Source organism: Camarhynchus parvulus, chromosome 1 (genome assembly GCF_901933205.1).
Source record: "Camarhynchus parvulus chromosome 1, STF_HiC, whole genome shotgun sequence".
Classification (NCBI taxonomy): Eukaryota; Metazoa; Chordata; class Aves; order Passeriformes; family Thraupidae; genus Camarhynchus; species Camarhynchus parvulus.
This window is the reverse complement of record NC_044571.1, coordinates 85964421-85981521: the sequence shown is the minus strand read 5'-3', so window position 1 is coordinate 85981521 and position 17101 is coordinate 85964421. Positions and strand designations below refer to the sequence as shown.

Below are 17101 nucleotides of genomic sequence, written 5' to 3'. Positions count from 1 at the left end.
ATATTTTATTCAGACTCCTTGCTTCTGAACTGCTGTGTTCTTCCAGAATGCTTTTGATGGGCACAAGGTGGCTCTGCAGAGCCTTTTGAATTTGCTCGATTCACCAAACTCCATTCAAATAATTTTCTCTGTAGACTTTGAGACTGAGGCAAGGTGATCTGCATGAGTCTTTCACACAAGGTTACACTCACATTTGCTGAGAAAATCCATGGTAGGAATGGGTAACCTCCTCTGACTATAAACCTTTGCATCCTATGCCCCAGACTCACCACAGTGCAGGGAACTTGATTTTTTGAGTCTCACCTGACTTGGAGAAAAGCTCTGTAGATTGCTGAAAAAATAAAAATGGGGGGAGAAAATTTTTGGGCAAAGTAGAAGGAGGAGGTGGATTTTGGATGGCTTTCCCTCAGAAAACAAACCTGCACAATGCACATGGGGAGCATTTGAAAAGCCTGGCCCTGCCCATGGGAATCTCCAGTCTTGCTGCTGTACCACACAGACCCAAAGCTTTAGCACTGGGATCTTGCTTCCATCTCAGCTTCCCTCCACCAGCTGCCTGTGCTCCAAGTCTTTGCAGCATGAAGGAGCTGTGTGCCTCTCAGCCCACCCTTAAGAACCTGGAGCAGACATCTGGAAACAGCCCTTTTATTGTGGCCTGCAGGAGTCTTCCCAGACTCTTCAGCTTCTGGGATCATCCTCTGGGACAAAATGTGTCACCAAATAATACACAGAGAAGGAGCATCCTACTCCTCTGCCTCCACCACTGAAACATCCTGCAAGGACCTTTCTTAGGGGAAAGCCTTACAAACACCTCAGTCCCCCAGACATCCTGATACTCTCCTGGAGGATGTCCTGAGCAGTAGACCTGGCTGGGCACCTATGGGGCTGTGATGCTTCATGCTGGACATAGCACAGGAGCTCTGGTGTAGATCAAGTGCCTTTACTGAGTCTGGCTTTGTGCACATTCTAAAAAACAATGTCTATGGAAGCCTGGGAAAGCCACAGACCATCATGTATGCGTGGAGGTTGTACTTTCCCACCAACATCCACACCTCAATTTTGTTGGTACTGGGGTAGTGGGATTAAAAGTGTAGGTTGCTTTGCAGCCCTGCCTGTGTCTGCTGGTAGGGCACACCAGCATGGAGATAGGGCTTCTGGAATTGCTGTTGGACGTCAGCACGTCAGCGGGGAGAGGTGAAGAGACTGGGCATGTTTGGAAACCAGCAGCAAGTAATAGAGTAGTGCACAGCTCCAAGCACAATCCAGCCCAGGCTCACCAAGGGTCCTGCAGCATCTCCTCATCCCTCCAGCATGGTCATTTGCCAGGGATTTCTGCTAACAACATTAGTTTCATATAGTTCCATATTAGTTTTCATAGGGGACTTTTTAAAGGGCTTTTTGTAAGGGCATGTTTTGATAGAACAAATGGGGAATGGCTTTAAAGTGAAAGAGGGTGAGGTTAGATGAGATATCTGGAAGAAATTCTTTACTGTGAGCTTGGTGAGGCACTGGTACAGATTGCCCAGAGAAGCTGTGAATGTGATGTAATGCTGGAAGTATTCAAGGAGAGGTTGGATTGGGCTCTGATCAGCCTGGTCTAGTGGAAGGTGTCCCTGCCCATGGCAGGGGGTTGGAACTACATGATCTTTAAGGTCCCTTCCAACATGAACCATCTGTGATTCTATGGTTCTATGATTCTATAATTCTATGATTTTATGATAAATTGGAAGTTCAGGGTCTGCCTTTGACCTGAAAGAGCATCTTCACGGAGGAACAGACATCCATCCTCTGCTTGAAAGCTGGTGCTGAAGTATTTCTTCTTGTACCTGGATCCCCTGTAGCTGGGATCTTCCCACCTTAAACCTGTATGCATTCCCTGCCATATGAGCCTCCTGCCACTCAAAAGGATGAGGGATTTCCAGCAGGAAGGGCTGCAGAGATGGAAGGGCCTTCAGCAATGGGATGGGTTCACTGCCTGTGCCTCAGAACTGCTCAGGTGCTGCCACATCCTTGGCCAATAGCCCAGGTTAATACCCAGGGATTGGCCATTGGAGTCTGTTCTGTGCAGTTGTCCAAAGGCTCCCTGCACTCTCCAAATCCCACCTCCAAGCCCAGTGGTGCAGTCAGGAAGCAAGTCTAGCCCTGTGTTCCTGGCAGAGCCTCCCTCACTGCCTTTCCACACATGCATGGGTCCTGTTGGGCACAAGGCAAGGCTGCCCAAGCCATTCCAAGCCCACTGGATGCAGTCCAGAGCAAAGCCCAGACACAGCCAGAACCTGCCCTCACACCCACACCAGCTGTACTGACACAGTGAGGAGGGCTTGAGTGACATGGGCATGGCCCCAGGTGGTCACAAATTGTCTGTCCTGAGCTTAAAGTCAGCCGAGTCTGTTCACAACTGAGGGCTGGGCCTCAGCAGGCCATTTATAAGGGCTGGGGAAGGAACCATATGACTGTGCTGTGACTTCTACATTTTGAGCAGAGTTCCCAGTTAGCTTGGAAGCAAGGAGGTTCCCTTTTATTGCTCCTTATTTCTGCAGTATCACCAAAAAAACACATTAAGTCGGGTCCCCAGGAGGATTTCTAGCACCCTCATTCCAAAGTGGAACTTAGAAACAACTTTTATGATAACACTGCAAATATAAAGGTGTATTTTGCACCTTCCATTAGCTAAAATGACAAGCTTTATACCTAAGTAAGAAACTTCAGTAGTGTTTTGTAGCACAATTAAAATCCAACCCCACCTTTCTCAGCAGGAAGGAAAAAAGACACTAGCCCAGATTTGGGCAGGGAGTCACCAGGTCAGAGTTAAGCTTCTAGGCAAAACCTTAGCTCTGAGTTTCCTGATCCTCAAGTGTTTTCCTGTCCCAGTTTTCACATTTACAAGTGCACAAGGCTGGTGCATTCACACAAGGATGCCTGTCAGCTCCTGGCCTCACCTCACAGGACCTCGGTACTGTCCTTTGCACAGCCCAGAGACCTCTTTGCACAGGGCACGAGGACCTTTCCAGCCACACTTTATCCTAGGGATCCATCAGGACTCTGCACAACGAGGACTTGAAACTGCAGCTAAACTCATAGCATGGGTGCCATGAAAACATTTTACATGAGCAGATAGTGATAGGAAAAGGGGGTATGGTTTTAAACTTAAAATAGGGAGATTTAGATTTGATACTAGGAATAAAATTTTTACTGTGAGCATGGTAAGGCACTGGAACAGGTTGTTTGCCCAGAGAAGCTGTGGGTGCCTATACCTGGCAGTGTTCAAGGCCAGGCTGGATGGGGCTCTGAGCAAGCTGGTGTAGTGGAAGGTGTCCCTGTCCATGGCAGGGGGGTTGAACCTAGGTGATCTTTCAGGTCCCTTCCAGCCCAGGCCATTCTATAACTTTATGATACCATGAACCGGGGCAGACTCCAGGGCTGCAGGAGGGCGCATCTTTGGAGAGCGGGGATGTTGCGGGAGCGCGGCGCTGGCGGCTCCCGGGAAGGAGGTACCGCACTCACACACACACACCCCCCACACCACACCCACACCACACCAGGGGCTGGCTGCAGCCCGGCTCCTCCCCCGCTAAGAGGCTCAGCCCGGGCAGGCGCTGCCCTCGCTCGGTGCTGGAGGCAGCGCGGCTCCGTGCGGGCAGCAGCGCCGGTCCCCGCCGCCGTGCCCGGCCATGCCCCGCTGAGGTAAGGCGGAGCGGGGGCAGGCGGCACCGGGGAGCCGGGGATGCTCCGGGCGGGCGGGGCGCAGCCGTGCGGGTGCTGTGGGGTGCGGGGGGCGCGGTGGGTGGGGGTGCCCCCGGCGGGGCTGCGGGCAGCGAGGCGGATCGAACCTGGGCAAGAGGCTGGGCTCGATGGGAGGGGGAGAGACACGGCGCAGACCTGCCAGCAGTGCCCAGCAGCCCCGGGCCAGCTCGGCTCCTGCAGCATGGATTAGCGGCTCGGTAATTTCTAGCTGCTGCTTAATTTGGCTGGGGTCACCTAGCAGGGAGCTGGAGTGAAGGGTGGAGGGCATTGCCCTCGTGTGCTGTGCATGCAGCCCTCCACCCCTTCGCTCCACAGCCCTGTCACATCCAGGCATACCTCTGGATGTGCTTAAACATGGGGAGGGGCTTTGGGGGATGTCCCTGCTATATGGATCCGCTGGCAGTGCCGCAAGACCCCGGTGTCTTCCCAGTCCACTTCACCCCCCTCCCTGCTTTCACGCAGCTCCAGACACACCATTTAGGTGGATAAAGCACAGCCCGTGCTCAGGCAGGTGCTGCTCTTCAGGGAGCAGCACAAGTTCCCCTGGCTTGCAGCACAGCACAGCTTGTGCCCAGGCTGGTTTTTGGGGGTGTCTCCTGGGTCACATTGGTTCTGGTAAGCAGCACCCAGGACCTTCCAGGCTATTTAAGTTATTAGGAGTCTCCCTGGGGAGGGACTGAGGCTTGATATGGGATAGGCAATTCCCACAAAGCAGTTTGCATTTTGCTGCCTGGTTTGGGTTAACAAGATATTTAATACTCTGCTTGTTTGATTTGTCATATATTGTTAATAATGTACAGATGTAAGCTTGCGTCGTAGAGGGAGGACCCTGGTTACTCATTCTAGCATTAATTCTCTTATTTAAATATAGGTTAGCCTGTTTAGTACATGGGCTGTGCTGGACCAGCTGAGCACAATACCAAAGAAAAATCCCAGGATTTCCTAGGGTATTTACAATTACATTATCCTAAGGAAAGTGGGACGGTGGAACTGGCATGTCTTGGTGTCTCTGGGAAGACTGGGTGTATGGTAGAGGACCTGCCATGTAGGCAGAATGGAGGGGGGAGTTTGAAAGGCAGCACACCAGTGGATCTAAGATTGCCTGGTTGCCTCTTGCTGTTAAGTCTCCCCTGCAGAAGGAGGTGGCAGAAGCTAGAGAGGGTTTTCTCACAGCCTGAGGCTATGGTGTTGGTGTGAGTGCTTCTCTCCATAGTCTGGACAAAAGGATGTCCAAGAACCAACCCTGTGGGGTTAATCCTATGCATTACATAAAGATGGCAAGGATATGGTGGTTGCAAGCTGACTCCTCACCCATCCTCCACTGTATGATGCTATGGGTCTTACTCTTCCCATGAGGTGAGGGACTGCAAGCTCCCAGCACTGGTAGTGTGAAGGTATGGAGTGGAGTTGCAGCTTTGATCGAGCTTTGCCAAAGCTTCAGTCAAAACCTGTGAGACCCTCTGAAGTCTCCTTCCTACCCTGTGCCTAAACTGTCCCAAGGAAAACCAAAGAGGGACAAAAAGAGGGGGAAAAAAAATCCAGGAAAGCACTTCTCTCCTGTTCATTGATGGTCAAAATTGTTTTCACCTGTGGCTTTGCAATCTCTGAGCCCTTACAAATTCCCAAATATGTGTATCTAAATTGGATTTAACTTTGTGGTGATGGTCTGCTGACAAACAGTCCTTCTTCTCTCCGTGACCTGTTTGAAAGCTGTTGATCCTTCTGTAAAACTAAGATGTAGGGCCAAAGTCTCTTCTTGGGCTTTTGGGGGCGAGACTGGAGTAACTTCATGGAGCTACAGGATCTCCCTACGGATAGTGGCATTTATGGGATCTGAATCCTGGCCAGGGATGACCCTCTTTTCAAGGCAATATTATTTCTATGTCATTTCTCCTCCTCAGAGCAGCCTATTCCTCTCGCTAGCTATGAAGTTTCCCTGGGCCAAGTGCTGCTGTGCAGCCTTTCTGTCTCGCACTTGCTAACTTGTGACTTCGCAATCCCTGGGTTGCCATGGAAAGGATTATGCTGTGATTAATGAAGGCATTGTCAGCTAATAGTTTTTTTCAAAGCCTTTCCTGGAGCTGCAGAGGGCAGCTTCCAAGCCTGGCAGAAAGGGACTGACAGGATAGGTGGCTGCAGGCACTCAGTGCTGGGCACATTTTTGGTTGTCTGCATCAAGACCGTGCTGGCTCCAGTCACAGTCATAGTGGTTCTGCAAGTCCCTTTAGAGGGTGAGAGGAAAACCAGGGGGGGTTGTTGTCCTCTTGGAGCAGAGCCAGTGTTTTTTTCTCTCAAAGCAGAGCAGGACAAGTGTCACTGTACCAAGGGTTTGGCAGGATGTGGAGACAGCACGTAAGACTGTGAGAGCTTTGCACTGTGAAACCCTCTTCTCTGCTAGGCAATGTCCTAGAGGAAAACTGGTATGGGATGAAACTGTGTGTTGTGACTTTTTAGTCCCCCAGTCATGTGCTAGGTAGAGCCAGAAAGCTTATCAGGACAGCCCTGCCCCAGCAGTGTCCATGGTATGCTGTACCAACCCCAGGAAAACCCTCCCAATCCCTGCTGTGCCTGGAGCTGTGCACAGAGCCCCTGCTCTGAGCTGTAGAAGCACAATGGTTGGAAAAGCCCTCTAAGATCATAAAGTCCAACTCTCAACCCAGCACTGCCAAGTCCACCACTAAACTGTGTCCTCAAGTGCCACATCAACACGTCTTTTAAATACCTCTAGGGATGATGACTCTACTGCTTCCCTGAGCAGCCTGTTCCAGTGCTTGGCCACCCTTTCTGCAAAGAAATTTGTCCTGGTGTCCAAGAAAAAGCTCTCATAGTCAGACACTTGTAGAGAGCAGAGTGCAGTTGTGCCCAACTGCACCAATGGGAGTACAAAATGTGAAAATCCAATGAAAAGCAGGCACTTGAAGTAGACTGAGTACCAAATGAAAATAGAAAAGTTAGAAATCCATAGCCATAAATCTCTGGGGACCCCTTCATGTCTTGGCATTGTTAGATGAGTCCCCCCCTACAGCACACCTGCCCAGCCTGAGCAGCTAGGTAGCAGCTTCTACCTCAGTCCAGCTGGAATCTAAAAACTGAGTGCTTGGTCCCACTGTCAGCCTCAGAGCAGTCACAGAAAGTCATTGAGCTCTTCTTAGGCTGCAGGCCCAGCAAATGCCTTTCCCAGGATGCTCCCAGGTTCAGCTGCTGCCATCCCCTTTCCACATCCTGGTGTAATGACACAGCATTTACCTGGGGTGCAGATGGCCTGGACACAGTTGCACATGCATGAAAGGGCTTAAAACTTGCACTGTGAGGTTGGCTGTGGACTGACAGGTGCCTGGGGGGGAGGTTTGCACTGCTGTTGTTGCTGCACAACTAGCCTGCTCTCCACCTTTATAAGTGTGGAGGAAGGAAAATTTGCAAGAGACTATTCCTGATGTTATGTGGAGTGTTGGGAGAATGGAGCCTCTGTAATCCTGGTTTTGTCCCCTCTCCCCATCTGACACTGGCTTGTACAGTGGGAGCTGTGCTTGGAGGGGGCTTTGCCCCATCAGACAAAGACACTTTCTTCAGCTGTTCCTGACTTTGGAAATGGGAAGATAAATCTGGGATCATGGTAGCTGTCAACAGCTCCATGTAAATGTGAAGACTTTTACAGGGATACCTTCTACTAGACCAGGTTGCTCAAAGTCCCATCCAACCTGGCCTTGATCGCTGAGATTTAGTCTCTTAAGGCTTGCAGGTTCCAGCTGGGAAACACCTTCCACTCACCTGCCCAAAACACCAGGGCACAGGGAAAAGGTGCTCTGGGCTGTGCTGGGTTGGGACCAGGACCCAAATATTGGGACCAAGCCCTTCTGTGTTCCTCCTGGTATCTGCTGTTGTCCAGAGAGCACATTCCATTCCTCTGGTGATTTATCTAATTTCAAGTCACCTAAAACAAAAATTATTCCACTGAGGAGAATTCTGAGAAAGGAAAGATGGTCAGAGGTCTGGGACACCTTTCACAGGAGTAATGATTGTTTAGACAAAGGCTCCAAGCTGAGAAGAGATGGGAAGAAGGCATGTTACAGATCCTGGAAGATCATGTTTGCATGGTAAATGCAAAAGAAAGATTTTCCTTTGAAATACAAAAATTAGGGAGCATCAAAACAAAGTTTACAGAGACCAGCCTCAAAGATAAAAAGAGTTTGCACAATCTGGCATGTGTGGTGTTCCTTATGGCAGAACCCTGTGGATTCTCAAAGTATTGGGTTAAAAAAGCACTTGGACAAGTTTCATTTACAAAAAGCCTCTAAAAATCATAAAGCATGTATATGAAAGGAAAAAGAAAACTACCCCTTTTTGGCTCTAGAGGTTCTTGAGCTGCAAATTACTGTTTCTGGGGGAGCATTGCAGAGTAATGCCACTACATCTGCTTTTATACTGCTCCTTAGCCATCCTCTGTCAGAGAAATACAGTGGGTGGGGAGCCCACAGGCTGGATCCAGTGTGGGCTATTTACTCACTAAAAAGTTGTTCACGCCTAGAGATCCTCCTTAAAGAATTCTTTCGAGATATCAGCCTCACTGCACTTCTTAGTTATCTTGGAGAAGATAAAGTGTCAGCACATCATTTTAGTACAGCTCCCATGTGTCATGTGGGCCAAGGGAAATACAACAAAACCTGTTCTTTTTTCATTGAAAATATTTTTGTTCCAGCAGATACAGAGAGGAGCTTAATGGGATTTCTTGCAGGTTCTGTATCAGATTTCCTGAAAGCCATTAGGGAATTGCCACAAAGATATTGATCAGCTGGATCTCTGCTAGAAAAGCTGGGGTTTGTGTGTGGGTTCCTGTGATTTCCAGAGCTGACCCGTGCCTTTGTTGGGGTGAGGCTTGCATTGTAAGTAGTTTTCCATGTGCCTGGAGTGTGTTGGTGTACAGGAGTTTGAATTCATGGCAGCAGGAGAGGCTGGGAGAAGAAAACGCTTTGCCTCTTGGTGGCATCGAGTTCCCAGCCCAGGCAAAGCTCCCACTGAGCTCAGTGGGCTCAAACAGCTTCACAATAACTGCGGGGCTGGAAGGGAAGGGGGAGCACCCACAAACCACAGCACCTCTCATCACCAGAGGTGAGGTGGGGATGAGTTTGGGGGGACAGGCAGACCTCCTGCACTGGGACAGAGGAATCCAGCATGTGTGTGCTGAGGTGAGGTGGTGGAAGGAGCCCTGCAAGCCCAGCTGAAGCACATCAGAGTGCTGCCTCCAACGTCTGAGCCTCTGGGTGTTTTCCAGCATCCGTGGAGGTTGCTGTTATGTTGTGATACCCCAGCTATTTCTGTCCTGCTTCCTCTCATCCCTCAGCTTTGCTGGATCAGTGCCATCAAGGCCAGCAGATTTACCCTGGGCTGAGATGAGCTCCAGAAACCACACACATGCTGGGTTTGTCTCATACAGCCCACACAAGGTTTTGGTCTGGAGAAACAAAGGAGTGGTCATTTCATCTGTAGTTTCTGTGTAAGAGTCTTCCTCAAGTCAAGTCTACTAAAAGTCCTCATGAGTTCTCCATGGCTAGAAAAAGACTTGTAAGATCTTGGCCAAATGATGAAGTAAATCATGACTGCAGTTGATTCAGGTTAATTGTACCAATACATATTCGTGTGGTGGGTAACAGAAGGTAAAAACTCTTAGGGCAGCCTTATTGCTCTTAGAAAAAACCCTCTTGATCTCTCCCAGTGCTCTGTTATACCTGTTCTTCTCCCAGGGCAGACTACTCTTCAGAGTAGCAAACCAGGTCTGGACCTCCCAGCCCTGAGCTCAGCAGTCAGAGAAGATATTAAGTAAACAGGAACAAATCCAAGCTCTTCAGGTGGAGCTGTGATGTTGACCTCAGCCCGGGGAATGAGACCTGTCTCCAGAAACCACCAATTTCTTGAGTGGAGCTAGGAGCAAATGACAAATATCAACAGCCACCCCTTTCTTTGTGTGGGTATCTCAAAGTACTGCAAAGAAGGGTAGGAACAGAGCAATTTGTTAATGCTGGAATCATTTAAACCTGATTAAAGCTGGCCTTCTCATCTAGGCTGATTTCCATAGGAAACAAGGCTTGTGCAGTGACTCTGCCTGTCCCTTTAGATGTGTCACCTAATCACAGTAGTTTGATGATCAAGTTCACTTCAAATTTCAGCTGTAACAAGGAAACAAAGTTCCTAGACACTTCCTGAAACGACACAGGTGAGCATGGGAGAAATCTGGTGCCCTGCAGCATGATGCCACTGCCGGTTGGCCATCTCAGGCGGGGTGAGAAAGCTATTATGGATGCCCCACCTGCAGGAAAGTCTTCTTAGGAGGGGCTATGCCCTACTGACCATCTAGAAATCTTATTATTTGGAATTTTGTTTTGTAAATGAGGCTTTTTTTAGCACTGCTTCTCACAGATGAAATTCTATCTGTTTCTGGCTCTGCTGTTTGCCAGGTGGGAACTTGGCATGGAGCAAAGCTGCTTTACTTCCTGGAGACTCCAGTCCTTTTGTCCATCCAGGCTGTTTCAGGATGCAATGACTTCTACTTTATGCCTGTGCAGCACCTGACATATAAAATCATAGAATGGTTTGGGCTGAAAGAGACCTTTTAGATTATCTCATTCCAACTCCCTGCCATGGGCAGGGACACCTTCCACTCGACCAGGTTGCTCAAAGCCCCATCCAACCTGGCCTAGAAACTTCCAGGGATGGGACATCCACAGCTTCTCTGTACAACCTGTGACAGTGTCTCACCACCCTTACAGTAACATATTTCCTCGTAATATCTAATCTAAATCTACCTTTTTATGTGCCCTTTTGTCTAACTGTCTGACCTATGCGAGTGACTTCAGCTCAGCCAGATGATGCCCTTTAGAGCAGAGCATCCCATGCACTGAATAACACCCAGCAGGAGAGCCATAGATCAGCAGCAAGCTGCCCCTGTGACTCAGAATCCCCAGCTGAAAAATTAATATGACTTTTTGCATGTGCAGCCAATGAGTCAGGGAGTGTCAGTCCCCCTCTCATCTGGACTATTACAGGGCTGATGTCTCCCAGCACTGCCTGATGCTGCCCTGAGGGGTGTGATGGTGACTGCACCAAAGGCGTCCTGAAAGGGCAGAGCAGAGTCTCCGCTTAATTTTACAGTCCCTGTTCAAGCAAAGCAACCTCAGGAGTCAGCAGAAGTCTCAGCATAAAAACCATGGTTGGTATCTTATGATTTGAACCCACTTAATCCTAGCAACCCTTGCATTTGGAGGCTGACCCCAGTCTCTTGAAGGGCCACCCTGAATTTCTCCAGGCCATGAAAAAATAAGAGGATAGTGTTAGGGCAGGCAGAAGGAGGATTTCACTAAAAATCCCAGCAAAGGGGTTCCTGCTGAGACAAAAGCCCTCACAGGATTACAACCGCTTGCAGAAGTCCTGCTCCAGCCAGCATTAGTAGCACCAAAAGGGGAGAGCCAAGGCCAGATTATTAGGGACCTACAAGAGCAGAGGTGAGACAGCTGCCTATTATGCCAATTTAAGGATAGAGAAGAGTAGAGGAGCTGCCTTTAATAAAGATATTCTGATCTGGAGTCATAGGCACAGACTCGGGTGCCCTGGTTCTACTGCATGACCTTGGGGAAAGTGACATCCTAACTCTATGCCTTAGTTTCTCTCTGTGTGAAATGAGGATAGCATTAGCCCCTCCTCCATAAATAGGCTAGGCTTCAAGAAGGAATAACACAGGATAATATCTTGCTAGAGTTGTTGGTAAAACAGTGGCTGCAGTAAAGACTCCCTTTAGAGAACATTTCTATAGGTAAAAAACCACAAGTGGGTTAGTAATTAATTTACTAAGCTGAGCTAAGTTCAGTAAATTACCTCTGCCATATATTGTCTGGGTGGTGGAGGGTCATCTAGAGACTGTTGTAAAATGGAGCACCTTTCCTTAGATTTCTGGTTGCCAAGCCTTTGCAGCAGGCTGCCCTGTGCAGATAAGCTGTGGATGCCCTGTCCCTGTTGGATGGCTCTATTTGAGCAACCTGGTCTAGTGGAAATGCTCCCTGCCCATTGCAGAGGGGTTGGAACAAGATAATGTTTAAGGGCCCTCACAACCCAAATCCTTCTAGGATTCTTTGACCTTTACAGAGTTGTTTTCAGATAACAGAGTCTTTGTAGGTGCCTGAGCAATACAGCCAAAGGGTTACACCTGCATCTAAGCTAAGACCTAATGTCTATGGTTCAGCTGCAGGGCTGGTACAGCCTGGGTGGCTCAGAAGGTTGTAGCCTCCTGAACCTGGCCCTAAACCAGGTTGTACCATGCATGAATCTCCTCCCAAATCCAAGCATTCAGTGTAAAACACATCAGGCTCAAGTCAACCACCACATCTGGCAGGTCCATGGTGACCTGCTTCTTCATGGGCTGGTAAATCCCTGGACTGTGCAGACCCTGGCACTTGCTGGTCTGCACAGTCCAGGCTAACTGGGCCTCTCTGAATCACAGGTAGGCAGGTTCTGAGCTCTGATCTTGGCACAGTGCTGTCCAAACATCTCAATTTGCTCAGGACAAGCAAGAGGGTTTCCAGTACAGCCCAGTACTGTGCTGCTCCAAGGAGAGGAATCTTGAGAGAAGGTCACTCATACAGGTCAGAGAGTTAGACTAAAGGGCACACATAAAAAGGTAGATTTAGATCAGATATTAGGAGGAAATGTGTTACTGTGAGGGTGGTGAGACACTGTCACAGGTAGCTCAGAGAAGCTGTGGATGTCCCATCCTTTGAAGTGTTCAAGGCCAGGTTGGATGGGACTTTGAGCAACCTGGTCGAGTGGAAGGTGTCCCTGCCCATGGCAGGGAGTTGGAATGAGATAATCTAAAAGGTTCATGTCTCAAATCACCCCCAGTTTCAAACAAAAGCTTTATTTCTAATTTTTTCTTGTCATGTGCTGGGCCCTGTTTGTAGGGGAAAGACTTGGGAGTTCATGTACAGGTAAAGAGGAGGTGAAAACAGTTGCAAACACCATTCAGCTAACCTGCAAGTGCAGCATTTTCCCTAGATCAACTCAGGCTGCTGCGTCTGGATTATGCTGAAATTACACCTGACCTCCTTGCAAAAGGATACTTTATTTGATTAATTATCGTGGCAGTTGAAAACTATTCAATGGGCGGCAGAGGCTGCTGCACAAAAGGACATTGCCCTCCTTGGAGGCTGTGCTGAGTGCTCTGCGCAGAGTCGGGATCAGATGCCGCTGTGGTCCTTTGTTCTGCTCGGGCTGTGTGAAAGCTCAGCAAGGGAGAAAAGGTCAGGTCTTTTGTTCAGCTCCTCTACCTGCTGGACTTTTCAAGGAGATTGAATGCAGGGCAAATCTATTGAACTTCCTGCCGAAGGCTTAAAAAATTGATGCCCGTTTCCTGACCACTCTCAGATGAACAGAGGCTACTACTTATCAGTTCTCTGACTTTCCAGAGGGGGGAGTTTTCTGTGATTTCTTGCTTTAATGTAACATTTTGGCTGGGACTCGTTCAGTTAAGGTGTCTCTTTCCATGGCACTGCTACCAAAACCCTCCAAATAGAGGTTTGGGGATCAAGCCCTCAGAGTCAGCTAAGTGGTCTTTTTTCATATTCACAGCTGCTCGGGGATGGGAGAAAGGAGGGGACGCAAAAATGGAACCAGTCACCTCAGGCTTCTTCTGTAGTCTGTGGAGATAAATAATCCTCATAGATGGAATGAATTGGGCCTTGGAAGTACTAGTGTGCTCCCATAGTCACAGAGGTGATCTTAGAGAATCTTAGAAATGTTCAGGTTGGAAAAGATCTCTAAGATCATCAATTCCAACCATTAACCCAGCACTGCCTCGTTCACCATTAAGCCATGTCCCTAAGTTCTCTATCCACTTATAAGGATGGTAATTCCGCCACTGCCCTGGGCAGCCTGTTCCAATGCTTGAAAACCCTTTCAATGAAAACTTTTTTCCTAAGGTTCAATTTAAACCTCCCCTGGTACAACTTGAGGCCATTTCCTCTTGTGCTGTTGCTTGTTACTAGGAAGAAGTGACCGCCCCTGCACCTGGCTACAATGTCCTTTCAGGGAGCTGCAAAGAGAGCTAAGTTCACCCCGAGCCTCCTTTCCTCCAGGCTAAACACCCCCAGTTGCCTTGGCTTCTCCTTATCAGACTTGTGCTCTAGACCCTTCACCCTTCCAATCCTTGTTGACTTGCTCAAACTCAGTGTCTGCATATAAACAGCTCAATCCCACTTTGGGTGTCAGATGGGACTTGGAGCGTGAAAAGAAAAGGTTGAGAACCACAAAGACGCCTAAAGACAGCACTGTCACGGGAGAGGGAAGGATGGATGCTGATGTGAGGCATAAAGCCACAACAGAGAGATTCGCTAATGGGCTCCCATTCTAGGATTTGCATTCTTCTGTCTTACTCCATGGTCCCCAGGCTTGTGTGGATAAACACAGTGACAAGTATTTGCTCCCAGCTCTCCTCTGATCTGTGGCATGGTGATGAGGAGGCAAGGAAATGTTCAGGCATTGCTTTCCCCCATCCCTAGTTAGTGAGTGCACCACAAAGCAGGCTCTTGGCTTTGAGGAAATTTGCTTGTCTTGAGTTCTGCTTAAAATCACATCCTGAGGTCCGCAGTGTTTTGGGGTTAGTTTTTTGAGTTAGCTGGTTTATTGCCTTTTGAGACATGGTGTTAACTCAGAGAGTTGCCCTCTTGCACAGAATAACAGAATCAATTCTGTTGGAAAAACCTCTAAGATCAAGTCCAACCTGCGACTGAACAACATCATGTCAGTAGACCATGGCACTGAGCGCCACATCCAGTCCTTCCTTAAACATCTCCAGGGATGGTGACTCCACCACCTCCTTGAGCTGCCCGTTCCAGTGTCTAATCACCCTTTCTGTGAAGAAATTCTTCCTGATGCCCAACCTGAACCTTCCCTGGCACAGTTTAAGACTCTGTCCCCTTGTCCTGTCACTGTTTGCCTGGGAGAAGAAGCAGCCGCCCCACCTGGCTACATCTGAGGTAGTCATAGAGTAGAGCTCAGAATGCACCCCCAACACAGCTAAACACACGGGGGTGTCAGCCTCTGTGGAGAACTGTCTGTATTGTCCTCACCTGAATGAAATATGAAAGAGTTTGGGTAACTCTGTTAGGAGATTGGTAGTGACAAAGCAGAGGATCAAATGGACCACAGAGGTCCATGAAGACACTCAGAGGACTGGAGGACCTCTCCTATGACAGGCTCAGAGGAGAGATTTGGGTTTGTCCAGTTTGGAGAAGAGAAAGTTCTTGGGAGATGTTACAGCCCTTTCCAGTAATGAAAGGGGCTACAAGAGAGCTGGAGAGGGACTTTGGACAAGGGAATGTAGTGATAGCACAAGGGGAAATGGCTTTAGGCTGAAGGAGAATTTATTTAGACTAGATAAGAGAGAAATTTCTTACAACGAGGATGGTAAGGCACTGGAACAGGCTGCCCAGAGAAGTGATCAATGCCCCATTGCTGAAGTATTCGATGTCAAGTTGGATAGAGCTTTTAGCAACCTGATCTAGAGGAAGGTGTCTCTGCCTGTGGCAAGGGATTTGGACCAGATGATGTTTAAAGGTCCCTTCCATCTCGAACTGTTTTGTGATTCTAAAAAAGCTCTGAGACCCTGCAGCTGGAGAATGAGTCTCCATGGTCCTTTCACTGACCAGTGCAGTGCTTTGCAAAAGCAAACTGTATGGCAGAGCCTGGAGCTGTCATCACAGGCTCTGATTAGTGCTTCAGCTCTTGGTGGAGGAAGGTACACAGAATCACATTGCTTTCCTTTGCTTCTTTTCAAACCCTTCACAATCTCAGCAGAGATCACCACTCAGCATTTCATGGTGCCACATTTCCCAGCTTGTGGAAATCAGCACAGTTTCAACCAAAGTCGTTTTATCTCAATCATTTGATACTACTGGGGATCAAATGGTCTCAATCATTTGATACTGCTGGGTTGTTGAGATTTTTAGCTGGGTCAAAAGAAACAACATTGTTTGCATTTTTAGCTGATCTGTAGTCAGCCTGACCAATGAGGAGAGCTCAGCACATGGTTTATAAGTGCTTGGTTTTCAGAGAGAAGCCATATTTTTCATATTGTTAAGCTCTACCCAGGGTCTGTTGAAAATCATACCCTATTTTTGGGTACTGAAATCTTTGGCTGGAAGCGCTACCTACTGCACAGCCCCTGATGCTCGTCTGTCACTCATGTTGTGTAGATGACACCCTGTTTATTGGAGGTTTCAGTTACAAGCATCATTTCGCTGGGTTTCAGTTGCACTTGCAGAATGACAGACTGCCGTGTGCATTAGCACTACACTTTCTTCCTGGAGCTACTTGCACAGAAGAAAAAAAGCCCTAATGTACAGAAATGCAAAGTATCTGCATATGTAATGCAGCAAAGCTGCTCCTGCGCTGGGCTGTTTTACTGCAGAAAGCTGCTTTAGCACCTGTGGTCTTTTCATCCTGTAGTTATTTGGCTAATTGATTAGCAGGTTCTCTGTGTTCGTTTGTGTAGGAAAGGTTGTTTTTACTCCAAGTAGCTGGGATTTTATGGGTTTGGAGATTCCAGATCTGTAGGATGTCTGGAACATCCCTTTTTTTGTAAAACACAAAACAAACAAACTAGCCAAACAAAGCCCCACCACAATTAAAGACTACCAGGTCTTCCCTGCAAACAGCATCCGCCCACGAGAAGGAGAAGCCTGACAGGGAGTACCCTCAAATCTAATTAGCACCTAATCCTGTGCCTTTCATCATTGTATGGCTGAGTGTTGCAGGAACAGCTAGGGAAAAAGCTGCACATCTCCTAAAAGAGCCCTTGCAGGCTGTTGTTTAGTTGCACAGTACTGCACACCAAGGAGGATCCAGGGCTTCCCAGGGGCTCTTTACCCACCCTGCTTTCAGGTTTGCCTTTACATGTCAGCTTGCAGCTCTGCTTGAATTTGTCTTTTTCCCCTCAGTTGTCCATGAAGATGGATCTGCAGCTGACAGGCAGGTAATTCTTTACACCAAAACACACCTCTTGTTCAAGCAGCTATTCCTCTCCTGAGACCAGCACTCACTGGAAATCTGGTAATTACTCAAGTTCTGATGCAAAAGCTGTAGGGAAGGCTTTTCTTGACCTTCACTGAATTTGGGTCAGAGTTTTTCCCAGAAAACAGGCTCTGTGCTGCTCACAGTGCAAGCAGGCTGTGTCATGGATGCACCGCTCACATGAGCAATGGTAATTCCAATGTTTTCTTCAGCTTATTGCTATTGTGACCCGCCTTGCTGAGGCGAGAGCTTCCTGGCATTCCTCACGTCATTTGTCAGCATGACCCCAAGCTGATCCGTCTGCGCG

At 48.4% G+C, this 17101-nt stretch overlaps 1 protein-coding gene across 1 annotated transcript in view; it reads left to right on the top strand.

Annotated features, from left to right (window-relative positions):
* The first annotated feature begins 3603 nt into the window (after window positions 1–3603).
* Window positions 3604–17101, top strand: part of MYO7A (myosin VIIA) — a 99298-nt gene continuing 85800 nt past the window's right edge. Inside the window, exon 1 of the mRNA XM_030954400.1 lies at window positions 3604–3684. The gene's annotated coding sequence lies outside the window, so the exon portion shown is untranslated. The remainder of the gene's footprint in view (window positions 3685–17101) is intronic.